Below are 23170 nucleotides of genomic sequence, written 5' to 3' on the forward strand. Positions count from 1 at the left end.
CCAGGGATCCTTCCCGCATCATAGGCATGCCCTCTGTTGGGGACTAAGTGTTCAAGTTCATGGGCTGGTTCCCAAGCTGCTGGTGGAGGGAGAGGGTGCATGCATCATGGAGAGGGCCCTTAGGATGAGATCAGTGCCTCAGTGCCTTCTAAGAAAACCCAGAGAGCTCCAGGGATCTCTTGGTTCACTGAGAGGATGTGAGAACTCCCACCCCTAGGAGGGCTCTCATGAGAGCCGGGTTGTGGTGGCCCTGGCTCTCAGATGGTCAGCCTCTTAATCTATGCCAAATGCATGTCTGGTCTGTTTCTTTGTAAGATTTATTTATTTGAAAGGCAGAGTTACACACACACACACACACACACACACACGTACACACACACACTCAGAGGGGGAGTTAGCCAAATACAATCTGCTGGTTCATTCTCTAGATGGCTATAACTGGGTGAAGCTGAGGCCAGGACCCAGGAGTTTCCTGCAGGTGTTCCACCTAGGTGTCAGGGGCTCAAGCACTTGGGCCATCATTTGCTGCTTGCCCAGGTACATTGGCAGGGAGCTGGTTTGGAAGTGGTACAGCTGGGACACGATTGCTGGCATCGCAGGTGGTGGCTTAATCCACTGCATTACACATCAACCCCACATTTCTGACATTTATAGGCTTGCCAGTCCACGGCATTTTGTGACAACAGCCTGAGCTGGCTGTGGCACCCTCTTTCAGAGGAGAGCCCTGACTCAATCCAAAACAAGAAACCGAGAAAACAGAGGCACTGAAGAAGTGAGCAACTTGACCCAAGGTCACACAGCAAGCAGATTTGAACTTACATCAACTCAGCTTTTTATCCTCATGTTAATAACCGGCCTTGCTGATAAGGTGGGTCTGGCCTAAAAAAGAAGGGCTCCCAAGGGGAGAAACAATGAATTGGAGCCTAGAGCAGGGAGTGGAGGAATGTTGGAGTAGGGATGCTGCAAGAGCTGATCTCAGGAGTAGAGGATGTCTCTCACCTCCTGCTGTGGTTAGAACGTTCTCTCCAAAACTCAAGCTGAAATACCAAAAATCAAATACTAATTATAAATGGATTTGAAAGGAGTTGGGAGGAGAGAGAGAGAGGGTGGGAGAGCTTTCCATCTGCTGATTCACTCTCCAAATGGCCACAATGGCCAATGCTGGGCCAAGCCAAAGCCAAGAACCTGGATCTTCATCTGGATCCCCCACAAGTGGATGCTTTCAGAAGTGCCTTCACAGGGAACTGGATTGAAAGTGGAGCAGCTGGGACTCAAACCAGGTCCCATATCAGATGCCAACATCCCAGGGGGTGGCTTAGCCTATTGTATCAGGATATCAGTCCCTTGCCATAAACTTTCTTGGGGACCACTCCTCCCTTGCTTTCAGACCATCAGAAAAAATAAATGTAATTTGTGAGAAAGAGAGAGCACATTCGCTTCTGTTGACTCATTCCCCAAATGTTTGGAAGTGGCAGCGACTGGAGGAGGACCAAGCCTGAGCACTGAGCCTGGAACTCAGCGTGCATCTTCCTGCTGGGTTGTAGGCTCGCACTCACCTGCTGCTTCCCAGTGTGTGTGGGAACAGGCACCGGGGCTCTGATAAGGGATTCGGGTATCCCAAGTGACACCTTAACCATCATGCCCAATGCTCACCCCAGAAATCACAGGAAAAGCCTTCAGTGGAGGCTGGGGAAAGTGGTCTGGGGACGCCCTTCCAGGGCAGACGAGGGACTAGGAGGAACTGCAACTTCGCCACAACACATTACAGCCTGCAGCAGGTTCTTTGCTGGGCTTGGCTTTGAGAGCCCTCAGACCCAGGGCTGAGCAAAAAGGGGCTGTGATGGAGAAGACACCCACCACAGTGCCCACCGGGCATCCAGAAGCAGGGAGGAAGCAGTAGACCGGGGCAAGGAAGGGAGTCAACACTTCACTGCTTCTGGTCTTCAGACATCTGCTCCTGTTCTCTGGCATCTTCCCCTCCCCCAAAGAGGATTGTTGTGGAATCCCGAACTCATGGCCTTCTCATGATGCCTGAGAGAAACCAAGCAGCAACAAGATGGTGGCGAGAGAGCTCTGAAATTTCTGAGGGGGTATCCCTGGACTTGAATCCTAGCTTACTTACTAAGCCAAGAGCAACAAGTCATTCTCTTGGGGCCTCAGTTTCCTAGTCTGTAAAATGGAGTGGAAGATCTAACTCTGCTGCCTGGTTGAGATTGCTCTGGGAATTGGCAATGGAAATGTGTTTCGAAAAACTCCCAGAAAAAGCATCTTACCGAGAAAGCAACGTCTGAGAGGATTCCCAGGAACCAAGAAGGGGAGCATGAAGCAGGAACTGACACACAGAAGGGCTCCTCTCCTCCAACCTCCCCGATAAATGACTGTTAGTGCCACCTCCCTGGGGACACTTGGGGCCAGCTCTGGGGTGCACAGCAAGGCCCAGACCATCCATCTGCTGGTTCACTCCCCAAATGATCAAAACGACCAGAGCTGAGTCCATTTGAAGCCAGGAGCTTCTGGCTCTCCCATGTTGGTGCAGGATCCCAAGGCTTTGGGCCGTCCTTTTCTGCCTTTTCAGGCCACAGGTAGGCAGCTGGATTGAAAGTGGAGCAGCTGGGGCCAGGCATGGTAGCCTAGGCCAAAGTTCTGTCCTTGAATGCACCAGGATCCCATATGGATGTCAGCTTGTGTCCCGGCTATCCTGTTTCCCTTCCAGCTCCCTGCTTGTGGCCTGAGAAAGCAGTTGACGGCCCAAAGCCTTGAGACCCTGCACATGCATGGGAGAACCAGAAGAGGCTCCTGGCTTCAGATCAACTCAGCTCTGGCCATTGTGGCCACTTGGGGACTGAATTGACGAGCAAAAGATCTCTTCCTCTCTGTCTCTCCTTCTCTCTGTGTATCTGACTTTCCAATAAAAAAAAAAAAAAATCTTAAAAAAAAAAAAAAGAGAAAGAAACTAGAGCAGCCAGGCCATGAACTGGCATCGTATAGAATGCCAACGCTGCAGGCAGAGGATTAGCCTGTACTGCATCTGCTCCCAGTTTTATCTTTCTAAAAAATCTTGAAGATTATTTTTTTACTTAGTTTATTTGAAAGGAAGAAAGAGAGAGAGCCACTGGTTCACTTTCCAAATGCTCACAACAGGCTGTGCCAGGCCAAAGCCAGGAGCCAGGAGCTCTATCTGGGCATCCCATGAGAGTGGCAGGAACCTGGGCACCTGAGCTGTATTATCTAGTGTCCTTCAAAATGCACAGGAACAGGAAGCTAAAGTGGAGGGCCAAGCCAGGATTCGAACCCAGGCACACCGACAAGAGATGTGGACATCCCCACTTCAGTGCCGCATCAAATGCCTATCCCCCAACTCACTTCCTAAAGGATACCTCCTCTTCATGTACCCCCTCACCAGGGGTTTCTTACCCCTGAGTCCTCACCACTGTGGAGCCGGCTGACATGCAAAAAAAAAAAAAAAAAAAAAAAAGAAAATGAAGCTGTCTAGACGGGGCTCACCCCTCCGGACAGGGAGGAGAGCAGACAGCAGACACTTGGGCCAGCACTGAAACTCAAGCCCTCACGGCCCACCCTCCCTGCGTCATCCTCAGAGCAGCTCCGGCTGTCAGGGCCACAGCCAGAGTCGGCCCAGGGTTGCTTCTCGCTGCAGTTTTGGAGAGTCTGTGCTTCTGCCCCAGGTCAAGCTCGCCTTTCTCCAGTGAAGGTTGCACTCGGAGGACCCCTCCTCTGCTTCCTGAGCTGCTTGTTTGGGGCATGGTGGTGAGAGGAAATGATGGCTGGCTGTAAGACTTAGTCCTGAGATCCGTGCTTAGGAGAATGGCAGCTACTAATTGAAAACATCAGTGTGGGGACCCTTACGTCCAAGGGAACAGGTGCAGCTTTGTGGTTTTAGAGGGAGTATTGTTTTTTGGAAAAAAAAAAAAAAAGAGGCAGGAAAAGTGCCCAGATAAGGTCCCTCCAAAGTCATCATAGCTTTCCTCTTCGGCCATGAATTACTCAGAAGGTGAAGGGAAAGACTAACTGAAAAGCTCAAAGAAAAACCAAGGCAACACGCTAAATCTGTTTCTCTCTTCCAAGGCTTAAGAGAGGAAAAATTGTTGATTGCAGATTGCTGATACTCCCTTACAATGCCATCCACTCCTGGGCGGATTTGCCTTTGCCTTCACCTGCTTTCTCAACCCAGAGAAGGAAAGCTTCTCTTTCCACATGAGCCCAGAAATGACAATAGTCATTGCACAAATTCAGGGGGTACAATATGATGTGGCAAATCAAATCCAAGAATGCGTGGGAAAGTTTATTCTCAGAGCAGATTATGACACAGCAGGCTCAGATGCCGCTTGAGATTCCCACGCCCAATGTCAGAGTGCCTGGAATGGAATCTTGCGTCTGCTTCTCATCTAGCATCCTGCTAATGTGTATGGGAGGCCGCGGATGATGGCTCAAATGCTTTGCAGTGTCCCCAAGAGCTCCAGGCTGTTCTCTTACACATCACAAGAGGCCTGAGTAACTTCAGTCGCACGCCCTCTCAAGTTCAAGCCCGATGGGAAAGAGTAAAGAATTTTCTTTCTTTCTTTCTTCCACCAAAAACACAGACTGACAGCTGAGGTCAAATGTCCATCCTTGAACTATTTCTTGTGGTTCAACGGTTGCCATGTTGTGTGGTGTGGGTGTGGGTGTGTGTTTAAAGATTTCTTTATTTTTATTTGAAAGGCAAATATGCTTAGATATAGAGAGAAGAGAGCAGAGAGAGCTTCCATTCACTGGTTTAAGCCCCAGGTGGCTACAATGGTCAGAGATGAGTTCATCCGAGCATATTCTGGGTCATCCGCAAGTGGGTACAGGAGCCCTAGAATTCGAGCCATTCTGTGCTGCTTTCCCAGGCCAGCAGGGAGTTGGATCAGAAGTGGATCAGCCAGGATTTGAACTAGTATCTTCTTGCATGGTATACTGATCACTACCAAGCTGCTGTTGCTCTTAGCTGCTCTTAGTGGACAGAGTGAGGGACTATGTGTACACACACATTTACACTATATTTAGTGTTGCCTGTATTTGCACTTATCTGTCTACACCTGCTTGCTTGACTCTGTCACCTTTCTCTGCCTTGTGCCATGAGTTCACACCCATAGGTCCAATGCAACCTGCTAGGTTCATTCTAGTTTTCTGCCTTTTGGTATTAATCACACTGAAAGATGAGAGATCCAGAATGTATTACTCATTTGCTGAACGCTCCCGGTTGTGACTATTCGCTTGTCACTGTTGCTGTTGCCCATCCCACAAGCACATGAAGGACCACCTAACCTTCTCAAGCTCTGATCTGATATGCTGGGACACATTCTCCCATCCCCCCAATCTCCCTGCACATAGAAGAAACACTGCTTACCGCCCTGGGTTCCCAGCACTCAATGCTGGCCTGGCCAATGCTCAGACAGACAGACAAGCTCTTTCCCTATCAGGCTCTGATGTCCCATGCCAGTCAGCATGTCCACCACACCGCCTTCCTACACAAGGGCCCTTCTAATCCTGCCTGGTGAGCCACCTGTCTCAGGACCCCCCTGAGCAGAGCCACCCCTGCATTGCCACTGCCCGCCGCCCCGGAAGTGTAGACACCTGCCTTGCTCGACCACACCTTGATGGCAATGGATGCCTCGGGAAGGGGAAAGAAGGGGAAGGACCGGAGTGGTCGAGTGGCTACAGGGTGCGGCACTGTGTGGAAGCCACACTGTTTGCGTGACTATCTGCCTAGGCCTTAGGTAGAAGCTGTTGGGATTTCTCTTATCCAGAGACCATCTCAGGAATCAGCTGTGAACACGGTCTCTCAATCTCCCTGTGTTCTGTCCTGGAGAGTTTCCTTCCCTCCCTTTCTCTCTCCTTCCTTCCTTCCTCCCTCCCTCCCATCTTTCTTTCTTTCTTTCTTTCTTTCTTTCTTTCTTTCTTTCTTTCTTTCTTTCTTTCTTTCTTTCTTTCTTTCTTTCTTTCTTTCCTTCTTTCAAGATTTATTTATCTTTATTTGAAAGACAGATTTCACAGAAAGAAGAGACAGAAATATCTTCCAGCTGGGACCTGGAACAATGGCTTGATTGGCTGATCTCTCCCTTCAAGTACTGGGATCCCATATAGGTACCAGTTCGTATCCTAGCAGCTCCACTTCCCATCCAGCTCCCTGCTTGTGGCCTGGGAAAGCAGAAGAGGATGGTCGCTTTGGGACCTTTCAGTAACTTATGAAGAGCCTCCTAGCTTCTGGCTCTGAATCAACTCAGCTCTGGCCATTGCAGATTTTGGGGAGTGAACCAGCAAAGCACATGAAAGATCTTTCTCTTTGTGTCTCCTTCTCTCTCTAAATTTGCCTTTTCAATAAATAATTAAATAAATAAATCTTTAAGAAAAAAAAAAAAAAAGATATTCCATTGCTGGTCCACTCCCCAAACGGTCCCAACCGAAGCTAGGAGATTCTTCTGGGTTTCCTACATGGGAGCAGCTTCCCAAGGCTTTGGGCCATCCTTTGCAGCTTTCCCAGGCCATAAGCGGAGAGCTGGTTCAGAAGTGGAGAATCTGGGATATGAACTGGCACCCATATAGGCACTAGCAGGCGGAGGATTAGTCAGCTATGTTACCATGCTGACCTTGGCCCTGGTGATTTTCTTGGGTCCAGATTCCTAGAAGGGGCAGAATTTGTGGTTCAGAAGGGATGATGGGCTCTGAAGGTGCTGGCCTTTTTGAGCCAGCGTCGATGCTCAGTGCACGATGAATATACCCCTGAGAAAATAAACAAGTGTAACTTGGTTCCAGAGGCTGCTCACATTTTCTACAGATGATACTCGTCTGCCGGCCTCATGACATCACCTCCTTTTCTATCCTGGGATTGACGTGGGAAATTCTGCCTCAATCTTCTGCATCAACAAGCTGTGTGTCACCAAGTTTCTCAGAGATGGGCAGCTCACTGCCGTGTGGCCTGCCCAGCCCGTGTGGGCCAGGCGCCCATGATTTATAAGGTCCAAGCATGAAGGAAAGTTAGTGAAGTCCTTTATAGGTCACCTGTATTTTTTCCTACCATAGATGGTTTGACTCATGGCTTTCCTTTATGTCACTCTGCCCGTAGTGTCGGTATTATGAAAATGGAATAAAGAAGTTACTGTGGTGAAGGGCTGAGTAGCCCCCAGCAAAGTGTTTTTGATTCTGAATAGGAGGAGAAAGAAAACCGGTGAGGAGGTGAATTAGGACAAAGATCTCCAACCAGGAGGGCTCCTCCTTCAGCTTGTGCTGGGAGCTGTGGGGGTAGTTCCTTTGGTCATTCTCTTACTCAACAAAACGTTCATGACACTTGCTATGTGCAAGGTACTGTCCTCGGCAATGGGGACCGAAGAGAGATGAGACATTGGGAGCTGACAGTGAACAACACAAGGCTTTAGCGTAATACCTGCTGGAGTTCCCAGGCCAACCAGAGGAAGATCCAGTGGGGATTGTGAACAGGATTCCTTTTGTTTTAAAATGATGACGAATGGAGCTTTCATGCACTGGTTCACTTCTCAAGTGCCTGCAACATCTGGGACTGGGCTGGGGTAAGGCTAGGGAGCTGGGAACTCAATCCAGGTTTCCCACGTAGGTGGGAAGAACCAAGTTGCTTGAACCATAAGTTCTCCCTGCCAGGGTAGAAAGCAGGAGATATCAGGAATTCAATCCATATACCTGTGAGGTTGGGCATGGGAGCCCTAACTGTTAGGCTGAATACCCTCTCCTAAACTGAACTCGGCAGAAAAATTCGTAAGTCATTTTCTTTTGCTTGCATGATAACTTCTGAATGTCTTATCTATGCATCCGGGTTGAATCAGTTAGCATCCGCTGTATCGGAGTAAACATTTGTGCTTTTGCTCATGCCCATTTGGATTGGTTAGGGTGGGACTGATCTTGGCTGGGCCCAAGTTCAGGGTGAATGTTGGCTCCCACCCCAGCCCCATGGGTCTCTCAACCTGCTTGGATTAGTGACTGCCAAAAGCAGGTTCTCATTATCCAAGGCGGGAGGACCAGAGGTCAGCTCTGGCCTCAGAAGCACATCCCTAGCGTTAGCACTCTCACATCCACCAACAGCCCTGTGACTGTGCCCAAAGTCAAGGCTAGCAAAATGCACTCTGAGGGCATGACAAAGGTGGGGTTGTAGGTTCGATCCTCCACAGTCTGGCTCCAGCAGGCCTCACCTGCCTCAGCTCTTTTTCCTCTTCTTTTGACATATCTATTGTAGCCACACAGACCACTAGGGTCCTGCGAACACACCATTTTTTGTTGTTGTTGTTGTTGTTTATTTGTTTGTTTTACCATCCATATCATACATGAGCTAGTTCATGGACCTGGAATATGCTTTCTTTTCCTATCCACCTGGTCAACCTCATCACATTGTTCCTGACTAAGCAAGGGCTGACACCAAAGACGGGGTGGAGATTCAGGCCCCTTCTGGGTACCTGGGTTTCTCTCTGTCTCTCATTCTCCCTTTCTGCCCACCCCCTCCCTTTTTTTTTTTTTTTTTTTTTTTTTTTGTTCTTGTCCTCAATGCACAGTGTGTGTTGAGACAGGCAGCCTTTCTCTGACCTTGGACTTAGGCAAGGGCACGCTGCATTTCACAAGGGCCACCTGGGACGCTGCTTCTCAAGTGGTTTCTCTGGCCATGCTCGGGGAAGGGCAGCCTTGGAGGTCGAAGGCGGAGTGTGGGCACTCCTGTGGACAAGTCCCGTGTGGAGACTCTGATTGCTCTCTTTCTACCCCGCCTTGATCTCAGACACCACACAGGCTCATCTTTGGGATGAGCAATGAGTGAGTGAATGCATGGATACATTCCTCCGCGTGGTTTTCTGTTCACTCTCAGGATCCCGGGGCAAGCGGAGGAGGAGAGTCCGGGCTTTGGCCCTCAGATGGTGGGAGGAACTGACAAGATGGGAACCAGCACATAATAGTTTTGAGAGCTATTTCCAGCAGCGGCAGTAGCAGCAAGCTAGCAGCCAGCAAACAACTCCGTGGCACAGGCATGCCAGATTGGCTTTGGGGTGGGGCCTGCGTTTTCAGCAATCTGTTTGCAGAGGCTCTAGAAAGTTATAGAGCCTTGGGGAGTGAGCCCAAGGCCATTCTCAGCCCACTTAGTGTAAGTGTTGTCTTTGGGGACCTCCAATTCCCTTTATATAGAAGTAGGATTTTGTTTTGTTTTATTTTGTTTTGTTTTTAAATGGGGCCTGGATTCTGTTAACATTAACGTGGAACAGGTCAAAGCCAGCCCAGCCATTGCAGATAATAAAAGGAGAGATCCTGCAAATGTAACGGTTTAACCCAGTGCCCCAACAGGCAGCATTGTTGGGGTCTAAACTGCAGTTTGTTCATGCAATCAGCTGAGGCTGGGGAGGTGAAGTCATTTCCCTGAGGTCACTGTGTCCTGGTGCATTTTTGGTTGCTGTAACAGAACGCCTAACTCTGGGTGGTTGTTAAGGAAGAGCTTCATTTTGGTTCAAGATCCTAAAGGCTGGAAATGCAAGGCCATGATGCTAGCATCTTGGCTCAGTTAAGGACCCTCCTGGGGCCTCAGGGGCAAGTGGAAGGGCAAGCAGGTGCCTGCAAAAGAGGCAAAACACTGGGGCTGGGCTGGCGGTGTCACAGTCAGCTCTCCAGTGAACCCACTTCCCTAGAAAAAGACACCCACTCCTGTTCATGACCTTCCAGGGCCCAAGACCTCTCGGTTCTGTCGCAAAGGCAATCCTATTTCAGTGTGAGGTTCAGAGGGGATACATTGTGTTCATATCATCGTTCATATCATCGCATGTGATAGTGGGATGGAAGCTGGGGCAGGTTGGCCCAGGGGCATGCAGGTGCCGCTGATGGAGGTGATGGAGATGTAGTGGTCAGCTCAGGGCCAGGAGGGAAAGAAACTTGAGGGAGATGGCATGATGACTGGGCTCCCTCCCAAGTAGGAAATGACCTCTTTGGATCCATTTGCTTCAGATAGGATCTGTTCCCTAGGATTCTGTGCAATCTGTTTCTGCAGAGAAACTGAAACCTACCCAAGGGGCATGAGTGATAATCCCCACCACTGCAGTGTGTCTTGTCTTGGGATGACATATTCAGTCGTCATTTTCCTCCTATGTGAATCTTGCCCTCAGCTGGTCCCTCAGCTAGTCCCTCTGCTGGACACAGCAGCCTGGATCTGTGATCACTGTGCCCTTCCTAACGCTATCCTTCATCATCCACCATCCAAACTGGACAGAAGGGGGTGAAGGTTCGGTATGACCTTCAGATATTGGCTAGGATGTTTGTGTCACATATTGGTCAGTACTTGGCTTCAGCTCCTCCCTCCTGCTTACCACTCAGGAAGACCCTGGAAGGTAGTGGGGATGGTTCATGTGACTGGGACCCTGTCACACCATGGGAGACCTGGCTTGAATACTGCCGCCTAGTTTTTTTTTTTTCAAAGATTTATTTATTTGTATTGGAGAGGCAGATATATACAGAGGGGAGGACAGAGAAGTAGATCTTCCGCCCGATGGTTCGCTCCCAAAGCAGCCGCAATGGCTCGAGCTGAGCCAATCCGAAGCCAGGAACCAGGAGACTCTTCCAGGTCTCCCCACGGGTGCAGGGTCCCAAGGCTTTGGGCTGTCCTTGACTGCTTTCCCAGGGCACAAGCAGGGAGCTGGATGGGAAGAGGGCTGCCAGGACACAAACCAGGGCTGCCTGTATGGGATCCCAGCGGTATGTTCAAGGTGAGGACTTTAACCGCTAGGCTACCATGCAGGGCCCTGTTTATTTTCTTTAAAGCAACAACAAAGTTTCATGTTTTATTTGCTATTATTTTTTTTTAGATTTATTTATGTTCATTGGGAAGAAAGATTTTACACAGAGAAGGACAGACAGAAAGATTTTTTATCTGCTGGTTCACTCCCCAAATGGGTGCAATGACCCAGTTGAACTGATCTGAAGTCAGGAAGCTCTTCCAGGTCTCCCACGCAGGTACAGATTCCCAAGACTTTGGGCCATCCTCCACTGCTTCTCCAAACCACAAACAGGGAGCTGGATGGGAAGTGGAGTAACTGGGACATGAACTGGTGCTTCGTGTGGGATCTTGGGGTTATAGCAGAGGATTAGCCTATGAACCAATCTGTCGGCCCCTAAGGTCTCAGTTTCTACCACCATGGCTGCTCTATGCCTATTGGTGGCTTGCCTGGCTGGTATTGGATGTTGCCTGTTATAACTGGCTATGTCCATTGGTCCCTTTGACTATAAGCATGCAAGGGCATGGTGCCAACATCTTGTGTGGAATGTCTCTTGTATGATAGATGCTGTTTCACAGGTATTATGTGATCCGAGATCTTCACATGTAAGGCTCAGTTAGACATTTGTCAATATGCAGGCACTGCCACAAGTTCGTGAAGAAAACGGAAGTAAAAGTGCCAGATCTGCCCGTTGTCAGTCATTCACAGGGAACTCTTCATGGGTCATTGCATAAGTTGAGAGAGGCATTTGTACAGTGCTGGTGGGTGGCAGGTGTTCTGGGCTAGGTCAACTATTTCAAGAAGCTCACTTGTACCTTCTGGCCCATTCAACCTAGAATGTGCCATTTCCATCTTAAGACAAACTGCAGCTGGGCCTGTGCAACCTTATGACTTGGTGGCTCACGATGGACAGTTTTGCTGCGTGTTCGTTTCATGTCCTGTGGGTCAGGTGCTTCAGTAGCCAACAGTAAGTCATAAGCACTTTATTGAAAATTATGCAATTCTTCAATATACACAGCATGACCTTGTTCTAGGAATCTAGGGAACTAACCTGTGATTTTAACTACTGGAATTTTCCATGAAGTCCTCTTGGCATTTTTTTTTCTTACTCTAGCAGTCCCTAATGTGTTAAGCCACTGTGTCCTGTGGCCCATGTGACAATGCTGCTTGCCCACCACTCGGATCTACTGCAGAGTCCTTTTCTGCTCTCACTACCAGTCATAGTCGAAATCTTCAGCTCACACAGTGAGCCACGCTGGAGCAGAATCCCCAGGTGCGGGATATGCAGCCTGAAGAACCCAGAGGCACGTCCTGTTTTGTGTTGTGTTTTTCTTGGTAGTTGGAGGTGGGAGATGCTTTATAAAAAAGATTCATTAGTTACTTTCAAAGTCAGTGTTACCGAGAAAAAGGGAGGGGGTGACAAAGAGGAGAAAGAGAGAAGTCTCCTGGTTCATTCTCCAGATGGCCACATCAGCCAGGGCTGGGCCAAGCCAACCCAGGAGCTAGGAGCTTCATCTGGGACTCCCATTCAGGTAGCAAAGGCCCAAACATCTGGGTCATTTTCTGTTGCTTTTCCCAAGACACCAGAAGGGAGTTGATGGGAAGTGCAGCAACCGGGACACAAACAGGTAGCCATGTGAGACAATAGCATCATAGATCACTGCTTTGCTCGCTATTCCACAGTGCTGGTCCTGGGGAGTTCTTTTTAACAGAGGAGCAAGGACCCCCATCAACAGTGACTGTTACTTCTGGATTTCCATACGGGCCAGATGGATGAATTAAGTGAGGACATGCTGAGGAATGCTGCTGCTGCTTCTTTAGGTCTTTCAGGGTAGCCCTAATCTCTGCCATTCTCCCTTTAGTATGATAGTGTTGTCTATTGGCTGTCTTTTGGCTAGAATATGAAATGAAAGGCAGCCTCAAAATACCCAGGTTGGCTTTCTTCACTTGTCAAGCACAAATCTATGCAGAATTCTCCAAGTCACCACCCAGGCTCGTTGAGATCCCGGGGATGACCCTGGAGTGTGTTGACTGCGAGCCAGAGCTGGCCAGGCCTCTGTTTCTTACCTGGCTCTCTTCTGCCCCTGCCCTTCTGGGGGTTGACAGGAATGACACGGTGTCCAAGATTCTTGAAACGTCTGGGATTTTCCAGGATTTGGGATCTGGATGTAGAATGCTTCGGGGGCACGGTGCTCTAAGTGCTTTCTCCCGGAGACTCAAACTCTCCTATAGTGAACGTTTCCAGGTCTAAAGCCTGAGCAAGCCATTGCAGCTTTCATTGAAGCAATATCTCTGCATTGCTGAACCAGGCATCCCGATTTCATTAATTGTAGAACTTTGAGGGATGTCTTCTCGGCGCTTACATCTGTTTTCTGCTTAGAGACCCGGGATTCTCCTCACCATTTCTGCAGATCTCTGTGTTGACACTCAATACTTGTATTATCAGTTGTGCTTTTGATGACTCAGGGCCTCTGTGACTGTTAACCAGTTGCTGTTACAGAACCTGTTCCTGTAACAGCATCGCCTACTAGCAGCCTTGGTAATTTCAAGGAAATTACCTAATTTCAAGGAAACCTCCTCTTCCTTTCACAGCACATCATCTATTGCTTCAGTTGATGCAGCAACATCTGAACTCACCCCTGCTCTTTAAATAAATAAATACATAAATAAATAGGGGCCTGGAGTGGTGGTATAAGGCTGAACCTCCACCTGTGGTGCTGACATCCTATCTGGGCACCAGTTTGAGTCCTGGTTGCTCTATTTTTGATCTAACTCCTTCCTAATAACCTGGGAAGGCCTCAAAGGATGGTCCAGCTGCTTCTACACTGACACGGGAGACCCAGAAGAAGCTCCTGACTTTGAATTGGCTCAACTCTGGTTATTGCAGCCATTTAGAGACTGAACCAGTGGACAGATCTCTCTCTTCTCTCTCTCTCTGCTTCATAAATTTGCCTTCCAATTAAGAAGAAATAAAAACTTAAAATAGATTAGTAAACCTTTTATTTATTTATTTTTTAAAATATATTTCTATTTTGAATTTTGAATTATGTGGTACAATTTCATATAGGCTTGGATTCCACCCCCCCAAACTCCCACCCCCAACAGATTTTCCCCATTTTACTACAATGGTGTAGTCCTTCACAAGGAATCATAATTCTATCAGTCTCTTATTTAAGTATGCCCTGACATTGCTGGTACAGACAATGTCAGACAGTCCAGCATCCCATTGTCTACACGTTCCATCAGTTTCATTGGGAATCCATCTTTTGTCTGGAAGCAGGGATGCATGTTCTATTATACTTCCACATCTGGATATGGTAGACCTCAGTATTCTATCACTTTACATTTCCATATTTGAGAAGCCATGAAACAAGGTCAACAACTGGTATGAGTTAGAACAACAGCCACAACAACAACAACAACATCAATAACAAACTACAGCACCATGAAAAAACACAACACTGAGTAATCAACACATGGGTGACAGACAAAAAGGAAACACAAAAGTCTATTGGGAAAAATGATGCCACTGTGTAATCCATGAGCCAGCGATGAATTTGACAAGAGAAAAGAAATTATTTGGAATAAACAAAACTGAAATAAAAATAAATAAAATAAATAAATAAAATGAAAAAAACATCAAAATGAACAAACAAAAAACAGTAAGGATCGGGTTATTGAAGTTACACTTTCCATGCTGGTTTCCTTATATAAGAGAAAACATATGGTATTTGTTCTTTTGTGATTGACTCATTTCACTGAGCATACTGGTGTCTAGTTGGGACCACCTGGTTGTAAATAGTATAATTTCATTCTTCTTAATAGCTGAATAATATTCCATGGAGTAGATGTACCACAGTTTCTTTAGCCACTCTTCTTTGGACGCACATCTGGATTGTTTCTATGTCTTTGCTATTGTAAATTGTGCTGCTGCAAATATAGGATTACAGATCCCCTTCTGATATGCAGATTTCACTTCTATTGGGTATATTCCTAGGAGCGGGATAGCTGGGTCATATGGCAGGTTTATTTGCAATTCTCCAAGCACTCTCCGTACTGATTTCCACAGTGGTTGTACTAGCCTACACTCCCACCAACAGTGAAGCAGGGTGCCTTTCTCCCCACATCCACACCAGCAGGTACTGTTAGTTGAGTTCTGAATAGGCCAGTCTCATTGGAGTTAGGTGGTATTTCAACGTAGTTTTCATCTATATCTCTATGATGGTTAGGGAGTCTGAGCATCTTTTCATATGTCTGTTCTTTTGAGAAATGTCTGTTCATTTCCTTTGCCCATTTTGTTACATGGTTGTTTTTTCTTTTTGCTGTCCCTGGGTTTCTGAAGTTCTTTGTAAATCCTGGATATTAGTCCCCTACCACTTATGTAGTGTGCAAAAATTTTCTCCCATTCTGTTGGTTGCTTCTTCACTTTGTTAATTGTTTCCTTTTCTATGCAAAAGCTTTTTAGTTTGATGTAGTCCCATTTGTTTATTTTGGCTTTGATTGCTTTTGGCATCTTTTCTAAGAAGTCTTTCCCTGTTCCTATATCTTGGAGTGTACTTCCTATGTTTTCATAAGAAAACCTTTTAAAAACAAGAAAAAAAAGGAGAAAAGATTGTTCAGACAGGGTCTGGCACTGTAGCCTAGTGGCTAAAGTCCTCACCTTGCATTCACTGGGATCCCATATGGGTGCCGGTTTGTGACCCAGCTGCCCCATGTCCCTTCTAGCACCCTGCTTGTAGCCTGGGAAAGCAGTCAAAGATGGCCCAAAGCCTTGGAACTCTGCTCTCCTGTGGGAGATTCAGAGAAAGCTCCTGCTTCCTGGCTTTGGATCAGCACAGCTTCAACCGTTGTGACTACTTGGGGAGTGAACCAGCGGTTGGAAGATCTTTCTGTCTCTCCTCTCTGTAAATGTGACTTTCTAATAAAAAAGTAAATAGAAATCTTTAAAAAAAGAAAGATTGTTAAAACAGTTGCTAAAACAGTAAAAGCAAAAAGTGTGGAGAGAATTCAGAATTAACTCCAAATACGGCGGAAGCAAGTGGGGTGTATTGCCTACGAAGTAGAGTAGAGGGATCTGTGCAGGAAAAAGCACCAAAAGGACACACCAAGACAGGGATTCTTACAGACCAGCCAAGGACTTTGCCATCAAAGACGGCAAGTGAGGCACTTGAAGAGACCTCAGGGGTGTGAGGTGGATTCTTGCTGAAACTGGACTCACCATGAGCAGCCCGGAAGCCCAGAGTTAATATTTAGGAGGGAAGGTTCTGAGGAGCTTACATTTGGCTAGAGAGAGCATCTTTGCTGAAGGAAGTTTCCCTAGGTGGGCCTCTTCTCTGATCCATTACCAGGTGCAAGGAGTGAGTTTCTTGGTGTTGTGGAAGGCATTATTTTACTAACATCTGATGAGGGTTCTCTTTGCCCATTGTGGGACTCTCTCTCTCTTTCCCTCTCTCTCTTTCTGTTTGTGCTCTATAAAAAAATTCTAAAACTTTTTTTTTGCATTTCCATTTCTCTCATCAACACTCTGCGTTGAGTTGAGCAGAAGACTCTGAGTCTGGAGGGAGAAGAAATGGGGTATTGGAATGATTAGAGCCAGAATGGAAACTTGATTACTTAAGCCAACATCCTTTTAGCCCACTCTGGACTCTGCAAGTTAATGAATAAATTGAGTTGTTTGATGTCTGAGCTACTCCCAACTCGGAAGCAAAGCTAATTGACCATCTGGAAGAGGTTGTACCAGCTGAGGGCGTCTCCTACCCATGGCTCTGATGCAACCAGCCAGAGGGGATAAGTGTGTCTTGGGGGGAAATCTGTGGGTCAGGTAGAGGTACAAGTTCAAGCAAATGAGATCCTTAAAGCAAAGGTTGCCATGTTTCTCCCAGATCTCTCTCACGAGGCAAAGGTGATCAACTTTCAAACTCTTAGTTATTCATCAGTCCTGTGTTCTGCAAATCTCTGGGCACGACCTTAAACGTGGTCCTAACTGCTTCACTCTCCTCCATTACATGGTCACTGCCCCCAAACTCCTCAAGGACCATCACCAATGTTAATGCCATTAGCAACTGCCACGACGTGGGGATGTTTGGGTGGTGAATGCGGTGCTTCAATCACTCCATGCTGTCACTATTCAAGTGCCTACATCAGCCAGTGTTCCTTCTGTTTTTTTTGCCTCATCTCTGTTGGGGTCAAGACCAGGCCCAGGGGAGCTGGAGAGTGCCTCTTGGGAAGACAAGGCTTCTCAGAAAGCCAGATGTTCTCTCTATCATACCAAACGTAGTGAGGACACACTAGTCATGACCTCTGCTGACCACCATCCTACAAGAACAAGGACAGCCTAACCTACCTCCTGATAAAATTGACACTGTGAACGTCTGGAAGGAAAGACAGAAAGATTCCCAGTCTTTCAGGACATTGTCAAGACATCACACTCATTAAATTAAAAGGGTCTCCCATCACGTGATTCGTTGATGATTTTAAGTCAGTTGGAAATGCATTTACATTTACTACCTGAAGGGTATGTAAGCTGCCCCGACGCAGTAGGTAGCCTAGTGGCTAAAGTTCTCACCTTGCAATGTGCCAGGATCCCATATGGGCACCAGTTCTAATCCTGGCAGCAGCCCTGCTTCCCATCCAGCAGTCGAGGACATCCCAAATACTTGGGGTCCTGCACCCGTGTGGGAGATCTGGAAGAGGCTCCAGGCTCTTGGCTTTGGATCGGCTCAGCTTTGGCCATTGCGGCTGCTTGGGGAATGAATCAAATGATGGAAAATCTTCCTCTCTGTCTCTCCTCCTCTTTGTATATCTGACTTTATAATAAAAAATAAAAATAAAAAATAAAAAGAGTATGTAAGCCCAGTTTATTTGGGATTTTTTTAAGCTTCCCTCTTGAGAGGCCTCAGGATCGTTCACAAGCCCACCCTGGGAGCCTCCTGGGTCTCAGCTGAACCTGAGTTTAGAACTCCAGGATGGTTCCAGGCTCCAGCAGGTCTTGCAGCAGGTCACTGGAGCCAGAGTGTGGAAGACAGGGCCGTGGAATCCAGGAGGTTGAGAGCAGGTCCACAGAAGGAAATGCTGAGTTCAGTCCTAGAGTCAGCCCTCTGGGTCAGATCCTGACTCCTTGGCCCCACAAGACTGGGGCAAAGCATTTTGCTTCTCCGCTGCTCTGAAGCACATTAGGGTTAACGGTAGTACCTAGCACACTGTGCTGTGATGATTAAGATGATGGACGCAGGAGATTCACGCCAGGATCTCTGTGGATACCCAAACCCACGGAAGCTCAGGACTTCTATATGAAATGGCATATATAGTGTTGGCATAGCACACACACATCCTCTTATATAGTTTGATTCACCCTCAGGTATCTCACCATTCCTGATACAAGGCAATTTGTTGCTATATTGTGTTGTTTAGGGAGTCATGGCTAAAAAGCACCTCTTGATGTGTTCAGTACAGAGATAGATTCTTGCTCTTGGATATTTTTGACTCGCAGTTGGTGGAACTGTGCGTGCAGGACATGTGAATAGTGGATCTGACTTACAGGTACGTAAACAGGACTGGTAGGCAGTAAGTGCGTAACAGATGTTACGTTGCTGGTGCCACACTGTGTAAGCTGGCATGATCTGAGTGAGTGGCAAAGGGAGAAGTCTATGTCCTATCATGGGGCTTTTATCTCTTCCCCTTTTTAAATTTTATTTGAAAGGCAGAGAGAGTGAGAGAGAGAGAGAGAGAGAGAGAGAGAGAGAGAGAGAGAGAGAGAGACAGAGAGAGACAGAGAGAGAGAGAGAGAGAGAGAGAGAGAGAGAGAGAGAGAGAGTTCTTCTCTCTGCTGGTTTACTCTCCAAATGGCCACAACGGCCAGGGCTGGGTCAGGCTGATGCCAGGAGCCTGGAACTCCATCTGGGTCTCTGACATGGGTGGGAGAGTTCCAAGCACTTGGAACATCCTACACTGGTCTCCAGATGCCTTAGCAGGGAGCCTTGAGTTGGCACTCCTATGGAATGCTGGAATTACATGCAGAAACTTTACCTGTTACATCACAATGCTGGCCTCTATCTTTGCTTTTCTTGAGGTGAGCTGGGCCAGGTATTTGGACTGAGTCTGCCTAAAGGGTGTTTGTTATTCTCAGATGAAATCCCTTTCTGGGTCCCTCTTAATTTTTACTTCAAATCTAAAAAACTTAGTGTTGGCAAAGGGGTGGGTAGATGGAGCATGAGTTCTTCTTTTTTTTAATAAGACTTATTTTAATTTTTATTGGAAAGTCATATATACAGAGAGGAGGAGACACAGACAGGAAGATCTTCATCTGCTGATTCACTCCCCAAGCAGCTGCAAAAGCTGGAGCTGAGCTGATCTGAAGCCAGGAGCCTGGAGTCTCTTCTGTGTCTCCCATGTGGGTACAGCCTCCCCGACTACTTTCCCAGGCCACAAGCAGGGAGTTGATTGGGAATTGGTGCTGCCAGGATTAGAACTGGCACCCATTTGGGATCCTGGCGTGTGCAAGGTAAGAACTTGAGCCACTAGGTTACTGTGCCGGGTCCTGAAGCACGAGTCCTTTCTTCTATGTGGCCAATCACTCCAGAGCCGAGTGTGCCATGAGAAGGTGGCTCACCCCAGCTTTAAACTTCTCTTCATCTTGCTTGGCTCCTGTCACACTTTATTGGGTTTTACAAATATTTTCCCCTTTCTTTTAAACATCTGTTTATTTGCAGAGCCACTAGTTTTAAAACTTGTGCAATATCTTAAATGTCATTTTTGCCTTGGTCTGCTCATAATGCATGAACTAGGACCTCTTACATAACGCACTTCAGAGGCCTTTGAAAATAATGATTCCCAGGAAGGGTTGAATGTAGGCAATTGTTACATAACCCGGAAAATGTGAACTTAGCTGACAAGAGAAGAGCAATTGGCTTAGTTCAACCAGTTTAGTCTGGGTCTCCCACCGGTCCTCAAGGTAACATGATTGAGCTTATTGCCCAAGGCAGCGAAATAATCAGATTTGTCCTCAGCTGGACCATTGCACTTAGATGGCTGGCCTTGGTTTTTTCTTCTTTCCACTCTGTTGGCCAATGGGATTGGATTAATTGGCTTGTTGTTTTGGCATTGGGTCCAGTCCTAATTTTAGTCAAATCATTGGCCAGTTCGGTGGGGGGCAAAACATCTGTCAGGCTTGCTGTTCCACTAGCTAATGTGAATCCTTACGAAGACTCAAGCGCAGGGGAGATGCAACAGAAGAGCGGACCCAGGGAACATGGCAGGCAAGTGCCCTGCTTCCCTTTTCATACGGTGCGACACGTGTTTGTTGTCCAACACCTACTCTTCATGCAACAGGTCTCTACTTGCTGATGTGTTGTGGCTGACTGTAGAGTCTTGTGCAAGAAGTGCCCAAGGATAGGGGGAATTCCTGGGATGTGCATTTCAAGTTTTCAAACTGGGATCTTCCAGGATTTGTTGGTCACCTGTCTGGGTGGGTTCAATGAGACAGGGTCATTCTTGAACCTCAGGAAGGCAGTCAACCATCCTGAGACCTAGACGGAGAATCAGAGTGGAAGGAACCACGTGTGAGAGAGGCGAGTGGCTTGTCCTGTGCTGTGGGGGACACTACTGTCTTAGAGTTCGGGGCTCCTAACTTAAGACTCAACTTTTCATCTCAGCCCAGAAACCATCCTGGGTCCTGCTCTGTCATTAACTGGGGATGTGACTAAATCAGAAGTGCTTTCTGTCTCTGAGGGCCAGTTTCCTTAAAGTCACCCAGAGAAGGATCTCATCTCTTAAAGAGAGAACGAAGTAGCACCTGCTGAGGACTTTTGTGAGCTCTGAAGACAGTGAACACAGCACTGTGTGAAAGCCTTTCTGAACTCCAAGAGGTCGTTCGGATGGGAAATGTTTCAGTCCAGACTTGCTTTTGTGGATTTCCCTTGCCTTAGGTGAGAAGCGATAGCAGAGTCCTGGACTTCGGATTTCAGACCAAACATACAACAGTTTGCCCCCTGCCACTGGATCCCTCCAGCGCATGTGGCATGAGGCTCACATTCTGTAAACATCTGAAGTTAACATTGTGTGTTGATGTAGGAGTGGGGCTGGGGTGGGAGCTTGGCAATCTTAAGAAGGGGGATCTTGAGCTTGGGGCATAGAGAACCCTGAAGAGAGAGGTAGACAACCCAGCCTGGGGCTGGGAAGTGTTGGAGGACAGCTGGGCTGGGGAGTGAAGGGAGCATGGAAGGTCAGAAACCACAGAGGGCCTGCAAGGGCTCGGGTGTTTCTATGGGACCAAGCTTCTGACATGAGGATGTGAGAGAGGGCCACAATGGCAGTGCCAATGTGGTGCCAGCCCAGATTCTGCTGCTATAACAGAACTCCCGAGATTGGATTATTTATAAGGAAAAGAGATTGATTTGGGGTCCCAGTCCTGGAGGCAAGATCAGACGGTCCCTTCTGGTGGGAGTCTTGTGCTACTTCTGCTCATGGTGGAATGCGGAAGGGCAGGTGGATGCGTGAGAACACAGCAAACCAGCGGGATGCAGGATCCTGGAAACAGCCTGATCTTACAAGATGGTATCCACTCCTGCAAGAAAGATTCCCTCTGGTTAACTTCTGTCGCCTCAGAAATTAAGTTTCCCGAGAGCTCTGGTGGGCTGGAGCCACATTCACACCATGGCATCTGAGCCTTTTGTTCTGCTTGGGAGATGCCACCAGAGGAAGAAACAGAGTGCAATTTGTAGAGAGATCCATGGTTCTCTGGGAGACTTGAGGGCAGACATACAAAAACCCCAGCCTTGACACGAGCTTGTGCCCAACCTTCTCTCACCGCAGAATGGGGGGTCAGCGTGGCGAGGGACAAGCTCCTCAGTAGTTCAGAGTCACTTCTCTGCAATTCTGGAATCTTTCCCTACTATGTTCAGTATAAAAAGCCCCGAGAAGGTCTGTGAGAGATTGTGCTGGAAGTGCCAATCTTAGAACTGGGCCCTGGAGCCTTGAGGATGGGTCCTTCGGATTGACTCTGTGGGTCAAGTGCCTGCCCTAATCTTCCTTCTGGTCTGAAGTGACAAGAGGAGAAAGGTGGCTGGTAGGCTGGGGTAAGCATGCCCTGGAGACTCATTAATTGCAGGCTCCTTATTTGTGGATTCTCTCCTCTGTTAAAATTTGTTCATGCTCACGCTGCCCTGGTTGGTCCTCCGCAGATTTGCAGAGCACAAGGGGCCCTTTTGAGTTGTCTGACACACTGCACTGCATAGCTCTTGGCTGACACCAAACCAAGCAATACGTTACCTTCTTGCTTCAACTCTCAAACCGTAACTGATGTCATATTATTTGCTCTTTTGTGGATGATTTTGCTGCTTAATATGCCCCCTACTGCCTGAGATGCCAGGTGGGACATGGAATGCTTGGGTCTGATCCCTGGCTCTGGCTCCTGACTTCAACTTCCAGCCAAAGTCGACTCTGAGAGGCAGCAATGGCTCAAGCGATTGGGAGCCTGTTACCCATGTGTGAGACTTTGTTGTTCCTTATTAGAGAAGTGTCTTAGGAATGTGTGCTGTGTGATTCCTTCCATCAGAAGTGGTAGAGTGGGCCTGGTGCGATAGCGTAGTGGTTAAAGTCCTCACCTTGTACATGCCGGGATCCCATACAGGTGCCGGTTCTAATCCTGGCAGCCCCGCTTCCCATCCAGCTCCCTGCTTGTGGCCTGAGAAAGCAGTCAAAAACCGCCCAAAGCCTTGGGACCCTGCACTTGGGAGACTCGAAAGAGTTCCTGGCTCCTGGCTTCAGATTGGCTCAACTCCAGACGTTGCGGCTGCTTGGGGAGCGAACCATCGGACGGAAGATCTTCCTCTCTGTCTCTCCTCCTCTCTGTATATCCATCTTTCCAATAAAAATAAATAAATCTTAAAAAAAAAAAAAAGGAAGGTGGTGGGGACTGGAAGGGCTGGGGGCTGACAGGCGCACACTCGCCCAGTGCCTCTCTGCCAATGGCACACAAGCCCAGCTGTGTTTTCTCTGCCCCATTGACATCATCACAAATCATAAAAACTCAACGTGGATAGGGGAAAGAATTGTGGTGATGACCTGGGCTGGTGAAGTATGAGACAAAAGAGGGTCCGGGGGCCCATGGTAGGGTTTGCAGTTCCAGTGGCTCTGGCGGGGCCGAGAGATTGGCAGGGCCTGGTGTGGGTTGATGATTGTCCACGATCCCGCTCCAGGCTGGTCACTTCCTGGTGTTCAGTAGACACTGGCTCTTCAGTTCCATCCTAGTCTTTGAACACAGCTGAAGCGCCCTGGCAAGATGCCACTGCCGGGGCACACCTCCCTGCCTCTCCCTACTCTCTTTCCTAAAAACTTCAGGGGGCCCAACTCCTTCATCAGACTCCTCTTTTCTTTGGCTTTGGATCCTGGTTCCACAATTCCTCTGGCTTTGCTGTGGGCTCTGGGCCTCC

General features: G+C 47.9%; 1 protein-coding gene across 11 annotated transcripts in view; it reads left to right on the forward strand.

The window, feature by feature from the left end:
• FBXW11 (F-box and WD repeat domain containing 11) overlaps positions 1–6470 on the forward strand; it is a 120337-nt gene extending 113867 nt beyond the window's left edge. For all 11 annotated transcript variants that reach the window (XM_058677852.1, XM_058677858.1, XM_058677854.1 and 8 more), the window contains one exon: positions 6455–6470. The gene's annotated coding sequence lies outside the window, so the exon portion shown is untranslated. The remainder of the gene's footprint in view (positions 1–6454) is intronic.
• Positions 6471–23170: the final 16700 nt, after the last annotated feature.

This window comes from Ochotona princeps, chromosome 19 (assembly GCF_030435755.1).
Source record: "Ochotona princeps isolate mOchPri1 chromosome 19, mOchPri1.hap1, whole genome shotgun sequence".
Classification (NCBI taxonomy): domain Eukaryota; kingdom Metazoa; phylum Chordata; class Mammalia; order Lagomorpha; family Ochotonidae; genus Ochotona; species Ochotona princeps.